Source organism: Pleurodeles waltl, chromosome 6, assembly GCF_031143425.1.
Source record: "Pleurodeles waltl isolate 20211129_DDA chromosome 6, aPleWal1.hap1.20221129, whole genome shotgun sequence".
In the NCBI taxonomy this organism is placed as follows: Eukaryota; Metazoa; Chordata; class Amphibia; order Caudata; family Salamandridae; genus Pleurodeles; species Pleurodeles waltl.
In genome coordinates, this window is record NC_090445.1 from 54368584 (window position 1) to 54389623 (window position 21040).

General features: G+C 48.7%; 1 pseudogene; it reads right to left on the reverse strand.

Annotated features, from left to right (window-relative positions):
• Positions 1 to 19593, reverse strand: part of LOC138299182 (E3 ubiquitin-protein ligase TRIM39-like) — a 192854-nt pseudogene extending 173261 nt beyond the window's left edge.
• Positions 19594 to 21040: the final 1447 nt, after the last annotated feature.

Consider the following 21040-nt stretch of genomic DNA (forward strand, 5'->3'; position numbering starts at 1 on the left):
TAGCATCACCGACAATGATGACACCAGGAAGACCTGGCAAGGACTCCCTGGAAGGTGTCCTGGAACACTTCCGCCGTGCTGGATACTCCAAAGCTGAGGTGTTTTTACCTTCTCAAACCCATGCGAGTGGAGAGTGTTGTGATCGCCCTTGATTCTGGCACCAGCATTAGTTGGTGTTATCCCGCTTGGAGGTCTACCTTCGAGAACCATTTTGATCTGCTCACTTCTGCCACCAGATCATCGACTGTAGGGATGATGTGTCATCCTCGCCGTATTGCCATGTTGGGGAGGCACATGTCTACACAGATCCGAACCTACCTGGGTTGTTTAGGTTTTCTTACGACAACTATTGGGGACACCCAGGGGATTGGACCCTCCACCTTCTCAATTATGTCGGCTGCTTCCGTTTTTGGAGTTCTTCTTCAATCTTTGGGCGGAGATGGCATGCCACTCGACAACGTCAAAGTGGAACTGGCTGAACCAACTCATCAATGTAGTGGCACACCATGCTTCCTCTCAGGCATCCTATTCCTTCAAACAGTGTGGGAAAATCCCTCACCAAGGTGTCAAAGGCCAACAGGTGTATACTGAATGCAATAGTGACCAGGTGAAGTTTTTCAGCCCATTTGCAACTCAGCAGCATACCCGTGTCACCTTGGGTAACGTACACTTTAGCTCTTGCAGTGCGATTTTCATGGGTAATGTAGGTTGTAAAAATGCCAGCTAGCAGCAAAGGTGAGCTTGCCCCAAAGGCATAGACTTGTGTTACAGTGGGGCGAAGTGCAGGCTTGCATGGGAGGGTCTGAAATATAGTGTGTGCCATAATATTGATTGATGCCCATGTGTCAATCAGTGCCGACAGGGGGTGACCACCAACTGCGATGGTGCACTTGGGAGAGCAACGCCCAGCCTAGCAGTCCAGTTGCATCGCATGCATCACATGTACGGTCCCTTCAGTGTCATTGTTGTCCATGTCTCACTCTTCGTCTGGGGTACTTGGTCTTTCCAAGGAGTTCAACAACTTGGATTTAGATGGCTTTTTGGTCTACGTGGAGTGGCGAACCTTGGCAGAATGATTGAATTATCCACATGAGATGCAATGTTTTCCTTCTGCCGTACAGGTACCATGGTGTGGGTATTGTCCTCCGCACTAATGACAGACTCTCGGACCTGTTGGAGTCCTGAAACGTGTCATCTTCTTGTCTGTGTTGGGAGTGGAGACGGGCTCAGTCTTGACAGGTTGTTGCCTCCATATGTGCAGCGCATGCCTTGGATAGTTCTTTGGAACAGCCAAGGGTCAGTATGTTTGCCATGGACATTCCAGGCACTTGAAAAACGTTTTCTCTCAGTTTTGCTGATAAGCAACCTTTGATAAACTGTGCACGGATTTTGTCCTGAGCATCTCGAAGGGTGCAAGTGCTGGCTAGTTCCCGGTGGCATGTCAAACATGTCAGACTCATGCCGCAATACTGTTGCCAGAATTGGATGTATGATCTCATACACTCTGGGGAATCCTTAGAGGACCCCCAGCATTGCTCCTACCAGCTTTCTGGGGTTTTCCAAGCAGCCCAAGCTGCTGCCACCCCTCAGACAGTTTTCTGCCCTCCTGCTGCTTGAACAGCTCAAGCCTAGGGAGGCAGAACAAAGTATTTCCTTTGGGAGAGGGAGGCAACACCCTCTCCCTCTGAAAATAGGTGTTACATGGCTTGGGAGGGGTAGCCTCCCCACGCCACTGTATGCTTTGAAGGGCACATTTGGTGCCCTCCTTGCATAAACCAGTCAGCACCAGTTCAGGGACCCCCAGTCCCTGCTCTGGCGTGAAACTGGACAATGGAAAGGGGAGTGACCACTCCACTGTCCATCACCACCCCAGAGGTGTTGCCCAGAGCTCCTCCAGAGGGCTCCTTGATTATGCCATCTTGAATCCAAGGTGGGCAGAGACCTCTGGGAGCATCTGAGTGGCCAGGTCAGGCAGGTGATGTCACAGCTATTTAGGGTCTCCCTCTTGGGTGGGTCCTCAGATTCGACTTGCAAGATTCCAGCAGGTCTCCTCTGCAACATCTACTTTGACTTCTGGCCACTGGAACTGCAACTGGACTTCAGAGGAACCTACAATCTGCAGCTCCATCGACAGACTTTGCACTGCAACATTGTTTCTCTGGCTCCTTCCAGCAACATTTACCTGGCTGTGCATCCTCCAAGGGTGGCAAGTCTTCAGTCCGCACAAGAAGCAAGAAGGAATCCCCCTAGGAGTGAAGGAGTTAATTTCCTGCATCCGCAAGCACCAACTACGATGACGACCGGCTGCGAGGATCTCCTCTCATCCTGAGCTGCTTGGATCCTGCTTCATGGGTGGTGGTCTGGAGTGGCCCCTTTGGTCCTCTCTGCCAGCTGTCCAAGTGTGGTGAAGGTAAGCTCTTGCCTCCCACGCAGAACAGTATCCCTGTGCACCGCGTCTCTTGAAGCTACCAAGGCTTGTTGGCATCTCCTCCAAGGGATCATCAGGCTCCGTGTAGCCCCAGCCCTCTCCCCTTTGGCGCACAGCCCTCTGAGTGCTTCTCCTGCAGTGTGGGACCCTTCTTTAGTTGTGCTGCGTGGGCGTCTCTGACTCCTGGGCTCCATGCCTGTGTGTCAACTGTGGGGGCTGCCTTTTCTTCTGTGGACTCTCTACCCTGATGAGGGGCCCCTCTCCCTCTCCCCGGGTTGAGTCCTCCTGGACCTTGTTGGCCCCGGCAGCCCCACTTTTCGTCTACCGCGACTCTTGCCTTTGCCAAGGCTTGTTGCTGGCTTTTCCCACCACAGATAGAGTGTAGGCTTCCTTCCGACATGGGACATCATTTGCATCCTCCAGCAACTCTTCACCAACTCCAGGGCTGCACTCCTGACCATCTTCGTTCCACTGCCATCTAACTCCTGCAACCACAGACGGGTGGGTAGTGGCCCGTGACACGGCCAGACGCTTCCACAATATCTGGACTTGGTCCCCTTTTCTTTAAGGTCTTCCTCTTCAGGAACCCACTGCTGGTCTCTTGCAGTCTTGTCTAGGTGTTGCATTATCCTTATTTTCAGTCCTTTTGGTAGTTTGGGGAAAATCCAGTAACTTACTGCATTCTTCCTGGTCCCTGGAGGACACGCTGTTACCTCCCATTGGGGTTTCCTAGTTCCTCCAGCTCCCCTCTACCGATTCCACTTTCTTGGGTGGGGACCCGACTTTCGCATTCCACATTCTTAGTAATTGGTTTGGTACCCCTCCAGGCCTTCGTTATTGCCTATTGCTTTTCACTGTTGCAGAATCTTACCCCCTAGTGTTCGAAAGGCAGGATCTAGACACAGAGGATAGTCAGCAGGGTCCCTCAGAGGATCGGAGAGCCCCTAGTAAACCCCTCAGCCCAGCTGGGAGCACTACTATTAGTGGGAGGGAATGCCCCCCTTTGTACACAGAGGGTGACTAAGAATAGGGACAGATCCTCCTCTGCCCACTCTCATGTCTCCTCAGTATCTGAGGGGACACACTGCTCAACTTTAGGTGAGGATTCCCTAGACATGGAGCTAAGGCAAGTAAGCCTGGGGGGAGGCCAAGCTGAGGCTGCCACAGCAGCAGCTAGCCCTAGATAGGGAGGCCTTGGCACTGGAGAGAGAGAGAGGCTGGGTTAGGGGTTAGCACCCCATGGTGGCAGCAGTTTTAGTTTCAGGGAGCCTAGGTCATGGAGGACTCTTGACTCCAGACCTTAAATAAGGTGCCCCCCACAAGGTAGGGGATGACATCTACAAGTGGTTTACTGCTTTGGAGAGGGCCTGTAAGGTACAGATGGTCCCCTAAAGGCAGTGGGCTGCTAATTTGTGGCTCTCCTTCTCAGACAAGGGTAAGGAAAGACTCCTAGCTGTCAGAAAATAGGATGCAGACAATTACTCAGTTCTCAAAGCAGCACTTATAGACAGGTTTGGTCTAACCATTGAGCAATAGAGGATAAAGTTCAAGGAGACCAGGAACGAGTTTTCCCAAGACTGGGTAGATTTTGTGGACTGTTCTGTGAAAGCTCTGGAAGGCTGGTTGTATGGAAGCAAAGTCGGTGGTTATCATGGCTTGTACAACCTTGTCTTGAGAGAGCGTATTTTGAATAACTGTGTGTCTGATTTGTTGCATCAATATCTGGTGGACTCTGATCTGACCTCTCCCAAGAATTGGGAAAGAAGGGAGACACATGGGTCCGCACCAGGGTGAGCAGAAAAGCTCACACAGGGTGTGACCACAAAAAGAAAGATACAGGTAAGCACCAGGAGAAGGGTGGGAACGAAGAAAAATCCAAAGAGTCTTCGTCAGGCCTACAAAATTCCTCTGGGGATGGGGGCAAATCCTCTTCCTCCAGCTTCAAGAAACCTTGGTGCTATGTCTGTATAAACAAAGGCCATGGGCCAGGAGACAGTTCCTGCCCTAAGAAAGGCACCAAGCCAACCACTACTACCAACCCCACTTCTACTCCTAGTGCCCCTAGCAATAGCAGCAGTGGTGGGACTACTAACAGTAGTCAGTCTAAGAGTGTAGCTGGGCTCACTTTAGGGACTATAGCGGGGTCTGGGTTGGTTAGAGAGACCACTGAAGCAGTGTTAGTCTCTAATGGGGGCATTGACTTTGCCACCTTTGCTGCCTGTCCCCTTAACATGGGTATGTATAGGCAGCATCCACTGATAAATGGTGTTAAGGCTGAGGCCTACAGGGACACAATCAATCAATCAATCAAAAAAATTGTAGAGCGCGCTACTCACCCGTGAGGGTCTCAAGGCGCCTGTGGAGAATCGGGGGGGGGGGGCAGGGAGGGTTTCACTGATCGAACAACCATGTCTTGATGTTCTTTCTGAAGAGCAGGAGGTCTTTGGTTTTGCGAAGGTTGGTGGGGAGGGAGTTCCAGCTTTTGGGGGCGAGGTAGGAGAAGGACCTGCCTCCTGTGGTGGTGCGTTGGATGCGGGCGACTGTGAATAGGGCGAGGTCGGCTGATCGGAGGTTGCTTGTGGGAGTGTGGAAGTTCACTCTTTCGTTGAGGTAGGTTGGGCCGGTGTTGTGAAGGGATTTGTGTGCATGGATGAGGATCTTGAATTTGATGCTCTTGTCTATGGGGAGCCAATGAAGGGATTTGAGGTGTTGTGAGATTCATTCGTGGCAGGGGAGGCCAAGGACGAGGCATGCGGCTGTGTTCTGGATTCTCTGGAGTTTGCGTTTGAGTTTGAGTGTGGTGCTGGCATAGAGGTCGTTACCATAGTCCAGTCTGCTGCTGATGAGTGCGTGGATGACTGTCTTCCTGGTTTCTGGGGGAATCCATTTGAAGGATTTTTTTAGAGTGCGGAGTGTGTGGAAGCAGGAGGAGGATAAAGCATTGATTTGCTGTGTCATGGAGAGGGAGGGGTCCAGGATGATGCTGAGGTTGCGTGCGTGGTTTGCGGGGGTGGGTGCGGGGCCTAGGGCGGTGGGCCACCAGGAGTCGTCGCATGTGGTTTTGGTGGGGCCGAAGATGATGATCTCGGTTTTGTTTGAGTTGAGCTTGAGGTGGTTAGTGGTCATCCAGTTGGCAGTGTCGAGAAGAGCAGCGTGTAGGTTGGTTTTGGCGGTGGTGGGGTTGCGGGTGAGGGAGAGGATGAGTTGGGTGTCATCTGGATAGGAGAGGATAGTGATTCTGTGTGCTCGGAGGATGTTGGCTAGGGGGATCATGTAGATGTTGAAGAGTGTGGGGCTGAGGGAGGATCCTTGGGGGACTCCGCAGGTGATCTTGGTAGTGTTGGAGTGGAAGGGTGGAATGTGGACTCTCTGGGTCCGGTTGGTGATGATGGAGGTGAGCCAGTCTAAGGCTTTGTGGCGAATTCCTATGCCAGTGTCACCATGGTGACTGAAAAACTGGTGTCTCCTGAGCAACACCTACTTGGTCACTAGTACCAAGTGACTGATGCTCATAACAACACTGTGTGCCACCCCATGGCAGTTGTTGATTTCAGCTGGGGGGGGTCCTAAGTAATTGTGGTGTCCACAGACTTACCTGTAACGTGTCTACTAGGGAATGACTTGGGGACTTCATCTTGGGCTGAAGTAGAGTTGGAAGCCCAGGCAGCAAGAGCACAGGCCACAAAGCGGAACGATCAGGGAAACTTGGAGCCTGGAACAACGGTCCAAGAACTTCCCAAACCTAAGAGTAGAAAGGGCAAGAGGGTGCCCCCTACTCCTACCTCCAGTGAGGATTAAACCCCAGAGGAGGAAGAATCCACTCCCTTGGCAGAACCTACACCAGAGGAGCTACAAGATGACACAGCTGTGCTCTTGGGTGCAGGGGGGCCTGCCAGGGAGGAGCTCAGTAGGGCACAAAAGACTTGTCCCACACTGGAGGACTTGAGACAGCAGGCTGTCATTCAAGAGGCAGGGGATGTGAGTGCCACCCACAAAGTGTACTAGGAAGACAACTACTTGTACTCAGAACTAAGGGACCCTTAAACCTGGTGCCACCAGCAGATCTGTGGTACCTCTGCAGGACAGAGAATTGTTGTTAACCCTGGCACATGACATTCCTCTGGCAGGTCACCTGGGGGAAAAGAAAACCTGGGACAGACTTGTCCCTCACTTTCACTGGCTCCACACGTCAGAAGACACAATAAAGTTTTGTCGCTTCTGTGTCACCTGTCAAGCCAGTGGCAAGACAGGTGGCATCCAAAAGGCCCCCTTAATTTTACTTCCAGTGGTTGGGGTACCCTTTGAGAGGTTTGGGGTGGATACTGTTGCCCCCCTAGACTCGCCCACAGCCTCTGGGAACAGATTCATTCTGGTGGTAGTGGACCATGCCACCAGGTACCCGGAAGCTATTCATCTTAGGACCAATACAGTGGCCAAATCCCTTCTTGGAATCTTCTCAAATATGGCTTTTCCTAAAGAGGTAGTGTCAGACAGAGGTGCAAACTTCATGTCTGCATACCTGAAAGCTATGTGGAAGGAACGTGGTGTTATTTATAATAATTTCACCACCCCTTACTGCCCTCAAACCAATGGTTTGGTAGAGAGGTTCAATAAAACTCTCAAAGGAATGATTGTGGGTCTCTCTGAAAAACTCAGGAGGAGATGGGATGTCCTATTACCATTCCTCCTCTTTGCCTATACGGAGGTCCATCAGAAGGGTTTGGACTGGAGCCCATTTGAACTTCTGTTTGGGCACCCTGTTAGGGGTCCTCTTGCTCTTGTAAAATAAGGCTGGGAGCAACCTCTCAAGCAAGACATAGTGGAGTATGTGAAGAAGGCCACTAAAAACTTTCAGGCCAGCCAGGAGCTACAAAGCAATGGCATGACCAGAAGGCTGTACTGACTGTATACCAGCCAGGACAGAAAGTGTAGGTCCTACAGTCTGTGGCTCCTAGGGCACTCACTCCAGGACAAGTGGAGTGGTCCCCACACAACAGTGGAGAAAAAGGGTGAGGTTACCTACCTGGTAGACCTGAGCACTCCCAGAAGCCCCCTGAGGGTGCCTCATGTGAACCGCCTAAAGCCCAACTATGACAGGGCTGACATGACTCTGCTCATGGCCACTGATAAGAGACAGGAAGAAGAGAGCAACCCTCTCTCTGACCTCTTCTCCCACACTGCAACTGATGGCTCTGTTAATGGGGTAGTCCTTGCTGACTGCCTCTCTGAGTCACAAAAAGAAGACTGCAGGAATCTCCTGGGACAGTTCTCAGAACTGTTCTCATTGACACCTGGTCAAACCACTTAGTGCGAACACACCACTGACATAGGGGACAGTTTGCCAATAAAAAGTAAAATTTACAGGCAACCTGACCATGTCAGAGACTGCATCAAATCTGAAGTTCAGAAGATGCTAGACCTGGGAGTCACTGAGCACTCTGACAGCCCTTGGGCTAGTCCTGTGGGAGGGCTCAACACTGTTACAAAAACAGATGCTCATCCTATCCCTAGGGCAGATGAGATAATAGATACACTGGCATCTGCAAAGTATCTGAGCATGTTTGATTTGACTGTTGGATATTGGTAGATTAGGTTATCAAATGATGCTAAACCCAAAACAGCATTTTCAACCACTAGAGGACACTATGGGCCAGATGTAGCAACTTAAAAATTTGCGAGGTGCAAAGTGCGAGTCCATGCGACTCGCAATTTGCACCTCGCAAATTGGTATGCAGTACGGTGTCTCAGACACCGACTGCAACTCGCTATGGGGTCGCAATGACCCACCTCATGAATATTCATGAGGTGGGTCGCAAATTGCGGCCCCATAGCGAGTATAGGCACTCGCAAACATGGAGGCCTGCTGTAGTCAGCAGACCTCCATGTTCGTGACTGCTTTCAATAAAGCATTTTTTTTTTTTTTAAGTGTAGCCCGTTTTCCTTAAAGGAAAACGAGCTGCACTTAAAAAAAAAAACGAAACCTTTAGTTTCTGTATTTTTTCAGGGCAGGGAGTGGTCCCTGTGACCACTCCCTGCCCTGAAAAAATATTTTTGGTTCCATTCACAAAGTGGAAGGGGTCCCATGGGGACCCCTTCCAATTTGCGAGTGGGTTACCATCCACTTGAAGTGGATGGTAACTGCGATACGATTTGCGACCGCGTACTCAGACTCGCAAATAGGAAGGGAACACCCCTTCCTATTTGCGAGTCGGAAATGCATTTTGCGAGTCGGTTCCGACTCGCAAAATGCATTTCTGCATAGGAAACTCCGGTTTGCGACTCGCAAACGGCAATGAGTCGCAAACTGTTTCCTACATCTGGCCCTATCACTTTACAGTGATGCCCTTTGGGCTAAAAAATGCACCTGCCACATTTCAGAGGCTGGTGATTACAGTCCTCCAAGGATTAGATGTCTATAGTGCAGCTCATCTTGATGATATAGCTGTCTTTGGCTCCACCTAGGAGGATCACCTGGTCCACCTGTGGAATGTTTTGGAGATTCTGCAGAAGCAGGCCTCACTATCAAGGCCTCTAGGTGGCAGATATGGCAGGGGAAGGTTGCATATCTGGGCCACCTGGTAGGTGGGGGCCAGATTCAGCCACTACAGGGGAAGATTCAAGCCATTTTGGATTGGACTCCCCCCTACTACTCAGACCCAGGTGAGAGTCTTTTTAGGCCTCATAGGGTACTACAGGAGGTTCATTACCAACTATGGCTCCATTGTAGCCCCTTTTTATGACCTCACCTCAAAACGGATGCCTAAAGGGCTTTGTGGACCGCTAGCTGTCAAAAAGCTTTTGAACATGTTAAACAGGCCATGTGCTCTGCACCTATTTTAAGAAGCCCCAACTACTCCAAGCAGTTCATAGTTCAGACAGATGCCTCTGGGATAGGGGTTGAGGCAGTTTTGTCACAACCTAATACAGAGGGTCAGGACCAACCTGAAGCTTTTATAAGCAGAAGGTTGACCCCCCGGAAAAGTGTTGGTCAGCCATAGAAAGGTAGGCCTTTGCTGTGGTTTGGGCTTTGAAGAAGCGGAGGCCATGCTTGTTTGGAAGTCACTTACTTGTTCAGACAGACCACCAGCCCCATCTATAGCTGAATCAGATGATAGGAGAAAATCCCAAACTGTTGAGGTGGTCCATATCCCTAAAGGGAATGGACTATACATTGGACCATAGACCTGGGAGTAACCACTACAATGCAGATGGATTCTCCAGATATTTTCACTTAGACAATGAAGACTCATCTGGCCAAGGTTAGCCTTATTGTCCTTTGTTTGGGGAGTAGGTGTAGGAAAGTACCCTCATTCTGGCATGGTTACCCCACTTAAATTTGGTTGCTTGGACCACATACACCCCTCATTTGGCATACTGGTGCCCCATATAGGTCCCTAGTATATGGTACTCAGGGCACGGGGCATCAAGGGTCCCCCATGAGCTGCAGCATGTATTATGCCACCCATGGGGAGCCATGCAAAGTGTATCTGCAGGCCTGCCATTGCAACCTACGTGAAATTCAGGTTACTTCACCAGGTCACTGTAAGTCACCCCTATGGTTGGTCCTCATAGCCCAGATGGCAGGGTGCAGGTACTTGTGTGTGATGGCACCCCTGCATGAGCCGAGGTGCCCTCACGAACTCCAGCTCCATTTTCATGGGCTTCGTGAGTGCCGGGATACCATTTTACACGTGTACTGGACATAGGTCACTACTTATGTCCCGCTACATAATGTCGCGCCGCGCGGTGCGGCGCGAGCCGAGAGCTCGACTTCAGCCGGGCGTTCGGCTCGGGCCGCGCACCGCGTTATTAAGACGCGGCGCGCCCCCAGCCTCTCCTGCGCGTTTCGAGGCCCCAGATTTGCTTGGGGCCTCGTTCTTCCTTCTGCCTTTCACTGTCCCAGGGGTCTCTGAACCCTCTTACCTGTTTTTCTTCGTTTCCTTGTCCTTTCTTCTGTTTGCAGTCTGTTGTGTGCCTTTCTTTATGTCTTTTCCTCCTTCCCAGATTCCTGTGCTTTCCCAGCATTCCTTGTTCCCTATTCTCTATGGTTCCTCTACTATTCTGTTCTATATATTGTTTCCCTATCTAAGATGGTGTCCTTTTACTTCCTGTGGGTCACTTCCTGTTTGTTGGTATATAAGGGCTGTGTTTTTCCTCTTTCCTTGCGCTGCAACACTTTCTGCTCAGTTGGTGTCTTCGCTCCTGATTTCCTTGCCTTTTGGTTTTGGACTCAGCATTCTGTGTTTTCTGAATTTTGCTCCTTTTGGATTCCTGTTTGTTTGTTCTTGTTTTTCTCCAGGACTTTTCCTGTTTGGAGGTTTTTCCCCTTTGGAAGGGGTTTTTCCCTCTGGCGCTACTTTCTGAAGGGCACGGTCTGTTCTTGGTGTCTCCATTGCCTACAGCACCGTGGCTACCAGAAAGAGTCGCCCCTTTTTGGGCCAAAGCCGAACATTGAAGATTCACGCCACCAGATCTGCAAATTCCAGGCGCAAGCAGCACGTGAGTCGTGACAGATTGCAGCGCCTAACCATTCCGACGTCCTCAAACACCATGGATAATACAGTGGCGGCTGCTGCAGATCCGGAGCAATCTCTGTTAACCACGATTCAGCAACAAGCCCAGGAGTTGCAACAACTACGTAATGAAAATGCTGCGTTACGACAGGCTTTGGCCCTCCGCACCAGTGATGTTCCGACAATCTCCGCTTCTACCCCTTGTTTCTCTGGTGAACCAACCAAGCTTCGCGAGTTCTTGGATGCTTTAACGGTGTATTTCGCCTTCCGACCTACTCAATTCTCCCACGACAGGACCAAGGTGGGTTACCTTATCAGTGCCTTATCCGGCCCAGCCTTGGCCTGGGCAACCCCGATGGTGTCCTCCGACGACCCTGTATTGTCAGACTATTCCGCCTTTGTGAGTCGCTTCAAACAAATGTTTAGCCGTCCTGGATTGGAAGCCTCCGCTGAAGAAGCCTTGTGCGACATCCAACAAGGCTCCCAAGACGTCCTGCAATATATAACCCGTTTTCGTCAGCTGGCGGCAGAGACCACTTGGGTGGAACGTACTCTGGTAACATTATTTCGTAGAGGACTCAAAGAAGAAATAAAGGATGAACTAGTGCATTCTACCAGAGCGGAAGATCTTCGTGGCCTGATGGATCAAGCACTGTCCATCGAATATCGTCTTCAGGAACGGAGATCGGAAAAGAAAAGGAGTAGAGGGTTTACCCAGCCAAGTAGCTCACGTGCATACCTGCAGCGTTCCGAGGAACCTCGCACTCCTGCTAGAGACATCAAAGGGGAACCCATGCAGGTGGATACTACCCGAGGTCCGCTCTCTGCTAGTGAACGAGAAGACAGACGCAAGAGAGGGTTGTGCCTGTATTGTGGTTCTGCTGGTCACATACTCCGTACCTGTCCAGTACGTCCGTCCAGACCTTCGGGAAACGCCACCTCCCGTCCTCTGTAAGAAGGGAGGGGACGGGATCTACAGCTATACCTTCCATCAGCTCCTTTAATGACAATACAACTGCCTTGTTCATCTTTCCTGTCCTGTTACAACTTCCTGACGGTCGTCAAGAAAAGACTATGGCATTACTAGACTGTGGTGCTAGTGGTATATACATGGACAAGACATGGGCTGCTGCTAACCTAGTTCCTACTCAAGCAAAAGAAGTACCCGAACAGGTACACACTGTGGATGGATCTTTGATATCCTCTGGTCCTGTAGACACCACTACCCTGATGTTAAGTCTACAGGTGGGAAACCATCAAGAACACATCTCCTTCGATCTTATTACGTCCCCTAACCATACCATCATTCTTGGAATTCCGTGGCTCATTAGACATAACCCATATATAAATTGGGTTACCCGGACAGTCTCTTTGTCTTCGCAATTTTGTCACGAGAACTGTTTTACTTCCGACAAGTATTGGTCTCCGAAAAGATCCTTAGCTACTGAAGGTGCCACTGGTATGTCCATTAATACGGTCCAAGGGGTCCCAGACCACTATTTGGAGTTTCAGGATATTTTCCAAAAACCGTCAAAACCTGTGCTACCTCCACATCGAGAATATGATTGTGCAATTCCATTAGAACCCGGCACAATTGTTCCTTTTGGGAGGATGTACTCCCTCACGGAACCCGAAAGGGAAGTTCTAAAGGAGTATCTGGACGAAAATATACAGAGTGGTCTTATTGTTCCATCGTCGTCTCCGGCTGGGGCCCCTCTCTTTTTTGTGCCCAAGAAGACTAAGGATCTTCGTCCGTGCCTGGATTTTCGAGGTCTGAATAAAATCACCATTAAGGATCGTTATCCTTTGCCTCTCATCAGGGACATACTGGAAGCAATCAGAGGGGCCCAACGTTTTACTAAATTGGATTTACGAGGAGCCTACCACCTTTTACGCATAAGAGAAGGCGACGAATGGAAGACAGCATTCAGGACCCCATTTGGCCATTTTGAATATAGGGTTATGCCGTTTGGTCTTACTAACGCCCCGGCAATCTTCCAGAGATTTATGGACTCAGTGTTTTCAGACCTACTTAATCAGACAGTCGTGATCTACCTAGATGACATTCTTATTTATTCTAGAAATCCTGAACTCCATACTTCCCATGTGAAACAAGTTCTTCAAAGACTTCGTGATCATCAACTATTTTGCAAACCAGAGAAATGTGAGTTCGACATAACGGAAGTCAAATATCTGGGCTATCATTTAAGTCCCACCGGCATAGCTATGGATCAAGAAAAGGTACAAGCTATCCTAGAGTGGCCTTCTCCTTCTACCATAAAAGAAACACAATGTTTCCTAGGTTTAGCAAACTTCTATCGACAATTCATTCTAGACTTTGCCAGTCAGACTAGCCACATAACTCACACCTTAAAGAAGGACAATTTAAAGAAGGGGTTTGTCTGGACTGAGGCTGCTGAAGCAGCCTTTCAAAGCTTAAAGAGAGCCTTCACCCAAGCCCCCATCTTAAGACATCCAGATACCACCAAGCAATTTATAGTAGTAACTGATGCTTCTGAGAGAGCCATCGGAGCTGTCTTACTCCAACGACAAGAGGATGATGGCCTTGAACATCCTGTTTTCTATTTGTCTCATATCCTTTCCACAGCTGAACAACATTATTCCGTACTTGAAAGGGAATTATTGGCTCTGAAAACAGCCTGCCTTGAGTGGAGGCAGTTTCTGATGGGTTCCAAGGAACCATTTGAGGTGAGGACAGACCACCGTAATTTACAATGTTTAAGAAATTTTGTATGCCAGAATAGTCGTCAGGCCCGCTGGGCCTTTTTCTTCAGTCAGTACGATTTTTATATTACATATATTCCAGGATCTCAAAACATTCTGGCTGATGCTCTGTCTCGCCGATATCCAGAGTGTTCTCCTTCCTCATCCCAGTATCTTCTAGAACCCAGTAAGATCATTGGAGTGGCTCAGTCTTTCCTGGAAGAAGTACAACAAGAATACGCCAACCTATCGGACCATGACATAGAAGAACTAAGACCATTATTGTACAAAAGACAAGGATATTTTTATTACCAAGACCTGATATTCCTCCCTACAAACAAGGTGCAAAAGAAAGCATTACAAATGTGCCATGATTCCCCTGTAGCTGGTCACAGAGGCATCAAGGCCACACAAGAATTACTTTCACGATTTTTTTGGTGGCCTACCTGGAAACTGGATGTGGAAAGATACGTTCAGGCCTGTCCCATATGTGCCCAAGTCAAAATACCTCACACCAGACCGGCAGGATTACTACAACCTTTGCCTGTTCCATCGGCCCCATGGCATACTATCTCTACTGATTTTATGTGTTCGCTCCCACCATCAGCAGGAAACCGGGTTATCATGGTCACAGTGGATTCTTTCACAAAGATGGCTCATTTCACTGGCCTAAAAAAGCTGCCTACTTCCCAAGAACTAGGTCAAATATTCATAGATCATGTCTTCCGTCTCCATGGACTTCCACATACCATAATCTCTGATAGAGGACCTCAGTACATCTCCCGATTTTGGAAGCATTTTTGTAAATCACTGAATATGAATAGAGCCCTGTCTTCAGGGTTCCATCCTCAGACCAACGGACAGACTGAGCGTCTGAACCAAGGACTAGAGCAATATCTTCGATGCTTTTGCAATTCTACCCAAAGTAACTGGAGCACTTACCTCTCTTTAGCTGAATTTTCCTACAATAACTCAGTCCATAGTGCCTCCAAGGTCACTCCCTTTTTCTGTTCCTATGGTTTTCATCCTACCTCTTTCCCTACTTCTCCACAATCCAACTCTCCTCTACCTGCTATTAACTATTTTTCCAAACGCCTTCTCCAACTCCATAAACTAATTCGATCTAATTTGTTACATACCAAGAGGTATATGAAGAAGGCTGCAGACAAGAGACGTACAACCAATCCAAATTATCATCTGCAAGATAAAGTCTGGCTCTCCTCCAAATTCTTGCCCTCACGTCTCTCTCAAAACAAGTTCACACCTCGTTACTATGGGCCTTTCCGTATTCTCCAGTTGGTCAATCCTGTCACTGTCCGTCTTCACTTACCCCATACATGGAAGATCCATCCGGTTTTTCATGTTTCTCAGCTTAAACCTTATGTGCCTGATCCTTACTCACGTCAGTTTCCTTGTCCACCTCCTGTCCTTGTGAATGATGCTCCTGAATATGAAGTGCAGGAAATCTGTGACTCTCGTCTTTTTCATAAACGACTTCAGTATCTGATTCATTGGAAGGGTTATCCTCTCAGTGAATGTTCATGGGAAGATGCCTCTTCCGTTCACGCTCCTCTCCTGACTCAACGCTTTCACTGTTTATTCCCTCTTAAACCTGGGCCTTCGGGAGGGGGACCTACTGTCGCGCCGCGCGGTGCGGCGCGAGCCGAGAGCTCGACTTCGGCCGGGCGTTCGGCTCGGGCCGCGCACCACGTTATTAAGACGCGGCGCGCCCCCAGCCTCTCCTGCGCGTTTCGAGGCCCCAGATTTGCTTGGGGCCTCGTTCTTCCTTCTGCCTTTCACTGTCCCAGGGGTCTCTGAACCCTCTTACCTGTTTTTCTTCGTTTCCTTGTCCTTTCTTCTGTTTGCAGTCTGTTGTGTGCCTTTCTTTATGTCTTTTCCTCCTTCCCAGATTCCTGTGCTTTCCCAGCATTCCTTGTTCCCTATTCTCTATGGTTCCTCTACTATTCTGTTCTATATATTGTTTCCCTATCTAAGATGGTGTCCTTTTACTTCCTGTGGGTCACTTCCTGTTTGTTGGTATATAAGGGCTGTGTTTTTCCTCTTTCCTTGCGCTGCAACACTTTCTGCTCAGTTGGTGTCTTCGCTCCTGATTTCCTTGCCTTTTGGTTTTGGACTCAGCATTCTGTGTTTTCTGAATTTTGCTCCTTTTGGATTCCTGTTTGTTTGTTCTTGTTTTTCTCCAGGACTTTTCCTGTTTGGAGGTTTTTCCCCTTTGGAAGGGGTTTTTCCCTCTGGCGCTACTTTCTGAAGGGCACGGTCTGTTCTTGGTGTCTCCATTGCCTACAGCACCGTGGCTACCAGAAAGAGTCGCCCCTTTTTGGGCCAAAGCCGAACATTGAAGATTCACGCCACCAGATCTGCAAATTCCAGGCGCAAGCAGCACGTGAGTCGTGACACATAATGGTAACTTCGAACCTGGGCATGTTTGGTATCAAACACGTCTGAATCATACACCAAAACTGTTGCCATGATTGGAAGTAAGATTTCATGCACTCTGAAGGCTCCTTAGAGGACCTCCAGCATTGCTCCTACCAGCTTTCTGGGGTTTTCTGGGCAGCCCAAGCTGCTGCCACCCCTCAGGCTGGTTTCTGGAACAGCTCAAGCCTAGGAAGGCAGAACAAAGGATTCCCTTTGGGAGAGGGAGGCAACACCCTCTCCCTTTAAAAATAGGTGCCCCAGATACTTTATTAACTCGCCTCCTACATCAATTGGCACAAACCGCTTTACCAAATACCCAGGATGCTGGTCCCAAACCCTGCTGGGTGCGCAACTAGTGTAACCTGTTGTAGAAAGCATTAATAATATGCAAGTCAGTATTTTCAACTTGCATAACCAAGTACAAAACTGGTGGTAACAAAATATGCAAAAAAAAAAGGGTTAAGATAAAAAAAGGGCTTTCAAAACATAGATTTTAGTAACAAGCAATCAGACTGTTCCTAGTGCAAACATGTGTCTATTAAAAGCATGCACTTCATTGCAAGGCTGCCAACACCCTTATAATACCTTTCAAGAAGTATAAATCTTTGTCATTATGAAGCTTTAAGTGACGCCATCAATTAAAACCATTGATAACTTTCAAGCAGCCTTTATTTTTCATTTGCAGATTATCCAATTGCCCATATTTACATTTCTTTAGGTAGCAGGCACTTTGATAAAAAAGGTCTGTTTCTAGTTTAGCTGTCTGTCCATCCCTGGGCTTAAGGGCACAGACGACTCCCTCCCTTCCATTTCAGTTGAAGCAATTAAAGAGTCAGAATTAAACTTCCCCGGATGGTAACAAAAACTAGGGGAACTGCCCGTCGTGCCCCACAGATCCCACCGCTTCGACCTCTGTTTGTAGAGTTCCAAGCCTTCCTGTCTACGCACTTAACTACAACTCCTAGAACACACGGCAAACCCTGGCCTCTACTGGTGAGAGCTCTAGTGTTGCACCTTCCTTGATGACCTCCAGAAGGGGCGAGGGCGAATGGACAGGTACTTAGGGCCAGATGTAAGAAGCCTTTTGCATGTCGCAAACTGTGAAAAACGCAGTTTGCGGCATGCAAAAGGCCGAACGCGATGCACAACCTCAAATTGCGAGTCGGTACCGACTCGCAATTTGAGGATGTGACTCGCAAATAGGACTCGCAAACCAACTCGCAGTTACCACCCACTTGAAGTGGGTGGTAACTCATTCGCAAAAGGGAAGTGGTCCCCTTTGTGAATGCCGAAAAAAAAAAAAAAATCAGAGCAGGCAGTGGTCCTGTGGACCACTGCCTACTCTGAAAAAAACGAAACCAAATGGTTTCGGAAGTTTTTCTTTTTGCAACTCGTTTTCCTTTAAGGAAAACGGGCTGCAAAAGGAAAAAAAAACTGCTTTATTAAAAAAGCAGTCACAGACATGGAGGTCTGCTGTCTTCAGCAGGCCACCATCCCTGTGAGTGCATGGACTCGCTATGGGGTCGGAAACTGCAACCCACCTCGTTAATATTCATGAGGTGGGTCTTTGCGACCCCATAGCGAGTCGCAGAAGGTGTCTGAGGCACCTTTCTGCATACAATTTTGCGAGTTGCAAATTGCGAGTCGGTATGACTCGCAATTTGCAAGTCGCAAAATTGTAGATTGCTACATCTGGCCCTTAGTACCTACAGGGCCAGATGTAGCAAAATGACATTTTGCGAATTGCAAATTGCGAGTACTAGCGACTCGCAATTTGCAAGTCGCAAAATGTCATGCAGAAAGGTGTCTCAGACACCTTCTGCGAGTCGGTATGGGGTCGCAAAGACCCACCTCATTAATATTAATGAGGTGGGTCGCAAATTGCGGCCCCATACCGACTATGGGCACTCGCTAACATGGAGGCCTGCTGTAGTCAGCAGGCCTCCATGTTAGCGACCTGCTTTTAAATAAAGCAGTTTTTTTTTTTTTTTAAATGTAGCCCATTTTCCCTAAGGGAAAACGAGCTGCATTTAAAAAAATCCGAAACCTTTTGTTTCGGTTTTTTCAGGGCAGGGAGTGGTCCCTTGGACCACTCCCTGCCCTGAAAAAATGTTTTGGGGTCCATTCACAAAGGGGAAGGGGTCCCATGGGGACCCCTTCCCGTTTGCGAATGGGTTACCATCCACTTCAAGTGGATGGTAACTGCGACTCCATTTGCGACCGCATACGCGGTCACAAATGGAATTGCATACCATTGCGAATCGCAAATAGGAAGGGAACACCCCTTCCTATTTGCGATTCGGAAATGCATTTTGCGAGTCGCATCCGACTCGCAAAATGCATTTCAACATGGCAAAGTGGCTTTTGCGAGTCGCAAACGGCGTTTTTCGCCGTTTGCGACTCGCAAAACCCTTGCTACATCTGGCCCACAGTTCTTTCATCTGAACGGAGGAGTAAAAGCACTGCTACATTGCATCTAAAGTATTAGCAAGCCTCAGAAGCATGCAGATACTCTGGTCTGGGTTAGTGAGTACCTGCACCCCTACCCCTCCATTTCAAGCACTGACCTGTAGGTTACTCAACTTGTACTCCTGGGCAGCCTGGCACATTAAGAGCAAGGGATGAGACCCTAGCCCTGTCACAGATCTGTGGCACACACAGCTGCGCAGCCTCTGGAATGGGAATCGTTGGGTGAGGCCCTACCTCTATCACGCGCCTATGGCAGACTCACCTTGTACTCCTGGGCAGCCTCTGGAATGGGAATCGTTGGGTGAGGCCCTACCTCTATCACACGCCTATGGCAGACTCACCCTGTACTCCTGGGCAGCCTCTGGAATGGGAATCGTTGGGTGAGGCCCTACCTCTATCACGCGCCTATGGCAGACTCACCCTGTACTCCTGGGCAGCCTCTGGAATGGGAATCGTTGGGTGAGGCCCTACCTCTATCACGCGCCTATGGCAGACTCACCTTGTACTCCTGGGCAGCCTCTGGAATGGGGAGCACAGTGTTACACCCCATCCATAGCAGAGACCCGTGGAGTGGCGCACTCACCTTGTACTCCTGGGCAGCCTCCCGAATGGGGCGCGCCGAGTGAGCCTTGTGCTCCCTGGACTCTCGACAGATCACACAGATGGGCTCCTGGTCATCTTCACAGAACAGTTTCAGTTTCTCATCGTGTTCTCTACACAGATTCTCCCCCTGGGGGGTCACGCTGAGCATGTGAAGCTGTTTGGCGATTTCTACAACATTTGCCAACTGCCTGTTAGGGCGGAGGGTTCTGTTCTCGAGCGGTACTCTGCACTGAGGGCAGGGGAAATCTGTCTGCAGCCCCTCCAAGTACCGGGTGATACAGGACAGACAGAAGACATGTCCACACTCCACAGACACGGGGTCTGTGAAATATTCCAGGCATATGGAGCAGGTGGCCTCCTCTTTCAGGCTCCGGAGCTGGGTGGCTGCAGCCATGATCCTACCGATGGAGAAGTTCAGTTTCGTTTTCCTGTCAGTAAAGTGGGCGGATCTCTGTCTCTCCTTCCCAATTCTCAACGCGGAGGCTTGGGTTTTCACTGGCTCTGGCACATGCAGATCAAACTGGACTCAGAGTGTCTGCTGCTGTAATGGGAGTGTCTTCCTGTGAACTTTGAGTATCTACAGCAACAGGAGGTGCCTGTTATAATTTACCAAGTGCAGCCGAAGCCAATAGATCTCATAACTAACTTACTGAAATTGATTGTCGGCTGTGAGTGTTTGAGTGGAGGAATGAGTGTCTGTGACATTGAGAATGCATGAATACTTGGGTGGATGTTGGCATTAAGAATTAATAATTCAGTGCATTGCTACACAATGGATGAGTGAGTGCATGAGTAGATGGTTGATTTGGTTATGTGCATAGATGAATTATTATTACACAAATGAGTGTATCAATGGATGAATGACACCAATGTTATAGATGGAGATCTCATCAGAAATGATAATGTTATTAAGTATGCCAGTGCTACCATGACACGAGGCTAGGAAGTATGACAACTATTGCATTGTTCCTCATCAAACATATATAACCATACGGGCCTTCACAAAGCTTGTTTGCCTTCGTTGCTCATGTGATATATTCATTTAAGTGTCTCGGAATCCACAACTACACATCTAGTGCGGTGTCTTATGATCATCTTTGTGTCAGTAACAATGGCATTATGCAATTTTATTGTCCATAAAGATCTGACAGCAAGATGTCAAACTGAAAATCAACTACTGATATCATGTTATACAAAAAGTGTTGAGAAGTTCACGCTTTCTTCCTGTGTGCAAGCAGAGTGGTAGGTGAGTGGCTTCCCTTGCTCATTTATTTGCCTTGTCAGTACGCTGATATCAATACACAACCTTATATCACCTAACCCCTTCGCTGCCAGGCCTTTTCCCCTCCTGTGCCGAGCCTTTTTTTGGCTATTTGGGGCAGTTCGCGCTTAGGCCCTCATAACTTTTTTTCACATAAGCTACCCACGCCAAATTTGCATCCTTTTTTCCAACTTTCCTAGGGATTCTAGAGGTACGCAGACTTTGTGGGTTCCCCTGAAGGAGACCAAGAAATTAGCCAAAATACAGTGATTTTTTTAATTATTTTTTTTAAATGGGAAAAAAGGGGTGCAGAAGGCGGCTTGTGTTTTTTTCCCTGAAAACGGCATCAACAAAGGGTTTGCGGTGGCAAGATCACCATCTTCCCAGCTTTCAGGAACAGGCAGACTTGAATTAGGAAACCCTATTTTTCAATACAATTTTGACATTTTACTGGGACATACCCCATTTTTACTATTTTTTGTGTTTTCAGCCTCCTTCCAGTTAGTGACCGAAATGGGTGAGAAACCAATGCTGGATCCCAGAAAGCTAAACATTTCAGAAAAGTAGACAAAAATCTGAATTCAGGGGTCATTTGTGTAGATC